Below are 4,637 nucleotides of genomic sequence, written 5' to 3'. Positions count from 1 at the left end.
GGAATAGCCTGGTTGCCATGGCAATGAGGATGATGCTGGCAGCTCCGTGGGAAGCGAGTGATGTTCCAGGGGACGGGGGAGGGAGAAGCTTCATGTCTTTTCAGAGTCGTGGGATGCTCCGGAGAGACACGGCTCCACCCGGGACAATCCTGGAGCAGTTTTGAGAAAGGACTCCATGGGGTACAGCTTTTAATTGTACCCTCGAATCCACGGGCAACCAGGGCACACCACCGAACCGGTACTTACTGGTTTTCCAGCTTGGGAGACCAGTGAGAGGACCCTCACGGCTTTGCTTCTGCTTGGAAGACGGACAAAACCTGGTCGCCCATGACCACCTCATCTCATCTCATCACCGGTGGCGGTATGCTCTAAAGGAATGCGTTTCCCCCCACAATAAATTCCTTCTGGGAATGAACCCAGCAGCTCCTGGAGCGGGTAAATGCCTCGGCCCCAGCATGAAGAGCCGCCTCCTCCTACTCCCCTCCGCTGCCACCTCTTGCCCCTTTTTTCCTGCCATTTCTGGGCAGCTTTTTGAATAAACGAAGCATTTCAACTTTTTTTTCTCTCTCTTTTTTTTTTTTTTTCACAGTTTCGCAGGGAAAGGTGCGTCGTGCAGGCGCACAGGAGCTCTCGCATGGCAAAGTCCACCTCTGAGGCGGCCAAGGGAAGCGATGGGGGTGGATAAACGTATGCGGTGACAACTGCAGCGGCCACCTCCGGCTTCCCACCGCAGGTGAGAGAAATCTCATCTTAAAAAACAGCTTCTTTTTTTTTGCCTTTTTTTTTCCCCCCCCAGTAAAAGGCTCCTGGTGGGGCCGTGGCGGCGCTGCCGCTCTCCGCAGAGTGGGGTGTCCCCGGGGGAGACGGCACAAGTTATTCCTGACAGCTCCTTGCCCCGTAATTGTTCCCCGAGGTGGGTTAGTGCGTTATTAGCGATGGATTCACCGGGGATGGAGCGGAGCTGAAATTAGACACCGGCTGACAGCAACGTCCTGGGTTTGTGCCGGGGGGGACGTAATCTGGTGTGAAAAGCTCACCCGCGTTTGCCTATTGCACACCACGAGGCACCGCGTTGTCCCTAAATCTTGAGAACTGACCTTCAAAAAGGGACACGGGTTTTGGCGGAGCAAGAAAACCTCTGAGCGAGGACCGTGGGGCAGCAGGGGCCCGGTTGGATGGCGCCACCTGGGAGTTGGTGACCCCCCAAAAATTGCGGGGTAACTCCCAGTAAGTGGAGTGGGGGAGAACTGAGGGGTACTGGAGCTGGGGGCCAACCTCCATCCAACAGCTCTGAGGCTTCAGGGCATCTATTTTATTCCAGATCTGGAGCATCCGTAGGCGGGAGATGGGAATGGATGTGGTCCTACCTCGCAGAGGATCTTTGGGTCTCCATCCTTTCGGGGAGCGGGCAGATGGCATCAAGAGACACCGTGGTGTCCCAGGATGTCACCTCTCGCTCCGGTTCCCTCAGGAGCTGCCGTGAACGCGGCCTTCCGTGTGCGGTTCGAATTTGGAGCTGGGAACTGTGCTGAGCCTGGAGCCGACCCAGCTGGCTGCGAGACGTCGCCGCGATTATTTCAGTTAACTCAATTTACTGCTATTACTGTCAGCCGGACCTAACGACCCGACACGGAGCAGCAGCCCTTGGAGGACCCGTCTCTAATTAATTTTAGCTCATAAACTAATTAATGGATTTACTCGTAAATTCTCAGAAAATCCATGTTCCCTGCAAAGAGCGATCCTTTCTCCCCGGGGGAGGCCGGGCATCCTTTGGGATGTTTTACCCCGACCCTGGCGAACGTCCCCTCTCTGTTGCTCCTCCAGCAAAGTCACCCCTCGGCTGCATCCCGGTGCCCACGGAGGTGCCCGGGTTCCTCTTCCCTAGGGATGCTTTCCCTGAGCTGGCACGCATCCCCGCGGCCCTCCCGGCGAATCTCCACGCCTGGGTCGGGGCCAAGCTGGACCAGGTGCCGCGGCAGCTCCTCGTGGCCATCGGTCCCAGGGGACCGTCCAGGGATGCTCCGGGGACACACACATACACACACACACACACACACGCGCGTGCGACGGCAGCCCCGGCTGCGGAGCCGGAGGAGAGGGGGCGGCAGCTGGGCGAGGAGGTTGCCAAACGGGCAGAGACGGTGGCTCGCGGCAAAGCCGTGCCCGCAGCTCAACATCTGGGGCCCGTGGTCGCCGTCCAGGCAGCAGCGTCACCGCCTGTGCCAAGACATCTTCCTCCTCCTCCTCTTCCTCCTCCTCCTCCTCCTCCAGCAGAGCCCAGCCAGGGACAGGGGGAGCCGAGACAAACCTCCAGCCTCTGGGGACTTTGGGGCAGGCTCTGGGCAGACCCCAAGAGGCTCTTTGGGGGGACGGATCCGGGCCTGCAGCGTCCCCGCCTGTGCCAAGACATCTTCCTCCTCCTCCTCTTCCTCCTCCTCCTCCTCCTCCAGCAGAGCCCAGCCAGGGACAGGGGGAGCCGAGACAAACCTCCAGCCTCTGGGGACTTTGGGGCAGGCTCTGGGCAGACCCCAAGAGGCTCTTTGGGGGGACGGATCCGGTCCCAAGAGGTCAGGGCCACCCTGAGATGCCCACACGGGGCCCTTTTGTCCCCACCCCGAGGGTTTAAGGGGGAGAAGTGGCCACAGGCAGGAGACAGGGGGGGGCTGGGGCTCACCAGGGATGTGGGGCAGCTCTGTACCCCGTGTCCTGATCCCCCTAATCTGTCCTGTGACCCCAGGGTTTCTCTGTACCCCATGTTCTGGTCCCCTCAAATCTGTCCTGTGACCTCAGGGCTGCTCTGTACCCCATGTCGTGGAACCCCAAATCTGTCCCGTGACCCTGGGGCTGTGCTCTACCCCATGTCCTGGACCCCAAAATCTGTCTTGTGACCCCAGGGCTGCACTGTACCCCATGTCCTGCCCTCCCCAAATCTGTCCTGTGACCTCAGGGCTGCACTGTACCCCACTTCCTGGACCCCCCAAACTGTCCTGTGACCTCAGGGCTGCACTGTACCCCACTTCCTGGACCCCCCAAACTGTCCTGTGACCTCAGGGCTGCACTGTACCCCACTTCCTGGACCCCCCAAACTGTCCTGTGACCTCAGGGCTGCACTGTACCCCACTTCCTGGACCCCCCAAACTGTCCTGTGACCTCAGGGCTGCACTGTACCCCACTTCCTGGACCCCCCAAACTGTCCTGTGACCTCAGGGCTGCACTGTACCCCACTTCCTGGACCCCCCAAACTGTCCTGTGACCTCAGGGCTGCACTGTACCCCACTTCCTGGACCCCCCAAACTGTCCTGTGACCTCAGGGCTGCACTGTACCCCACTTCCTGGACCCCCCAAACTGTCCTGTGACCTCAGGGCTGCACTGTACCCCACTTCCTGGACCCCCCAAACTGTCCTGTGACCTCAGGGCTGCACTGTACCCCACTTCCTGGACCCCCCAAACTGTCCTGTGACCTCAGGGCTGCACTGTACCCCACTTCCTGGACCCCCCAAACTGTCCTGTGACCTCAGGGCTGCACTGTACCCCACTTCCTGGACCCCCCAAACTGTCCTGTGACCTCAGGGCTGCACTGTACCCCACTTCCTGGACCCCCCAAACTGTCCTGTGACCTCAGGGCTGCACTGTACCCCACTTCCTGGACCCCCCAAACTGTCCTGTGACCTCAGGGCTGCACTGTACCCCACTTCCTGGACCCCCCAAACTGTCCTGTGACCTCAGGGCTGCACTGTACCCCACTTCCTGGACCCCCCAAACTGTCCTGTGACCTCAGGGCTGCACTGTACCCCACTTCCTGGACCCCCCAAACTGTCCTGTGACCTCAGGGCTGCACTGTACCCCACTTCCTGGACCCCCCAAACTGTCCTGTGACCTCAGGGCTGCACTGTACCCCACTTCCTGGACCCCCCAAACTGTCCTGTGACCTCAGGGCTGCACTGTACCCCACTTCCTGGACCCCCCAAACTGTCCTGTGACCTCAGGGCTGCACTGTACCCCACTTCCTGGACCCCCCAAACTGTCCTGTGACCTCAGGGCTGCACTGTACCCCACTTCCTGGACCCCCCAAACTGTCCTGTGACCTCAGGGCTGCACTGTACCCCACTTCCTGGACCCCCCAAACTGTCCTGTGACCTCAGGGCTGCACTGTACCCCACTTCCTGGACCCCCCAAACTGTCCTGTGACCTCAGGGCTGCACTGTACCCCACTTCCTGGACCCCCCAAACTGTCCTGTGACCTCAGGGCTGCACTGTACCCCACTTCCTGGACCCCCCAAACTGTCCTGTGACCTCAGGGCTGCACTGTACCCCACTTCCTGGACCCCCCAAACTGTCCTGTGACCTCAGGGCTGCACTGTACCCCATGTCCTGTGCCCCAAATCTGTCCCGTGACCCCAGGGCTGTACCGTACCCCATGTCCTGGCCCCCCAGATCTGCCCAGCACCCCCAGGGCTGTGCTACCTCCACCCCTACACGGTGGAAGGACGCGCAGGTTTGCAGGAGCCCTCCTGCCCGACGACCTCTGCGTGGCCGAGCTCGCGCTTCCCCCAAATTTGTGGGGGACCAGGACACGGTGCCATCGGGATGCGGGCCCGGCGAGCACCCCGAGTGGGACGCGGGGCGCCCCACGGGG

The sequence above is a fragment of the Charadrius vociferus genome, unplaced genomic scaffold, assembly GCF_000708025.1.
Source record: "Charadrius vociferus isolate BGI_N301 unplaced genomic scaffold, ASM70802v2 scaffold564, whole genome shotgun sequence".
NCBI classification, from domain to species: Eukaryota; Metazoa; Chordata; class Aves; order Charadriiformes; family Charadriidae; genus Charadrius; species Charadrius vociferus.
The sequence above is the reverse complement of the archived record's forward strand: the minus strand, read 5'-3'. Positions refer to the sequence as shown.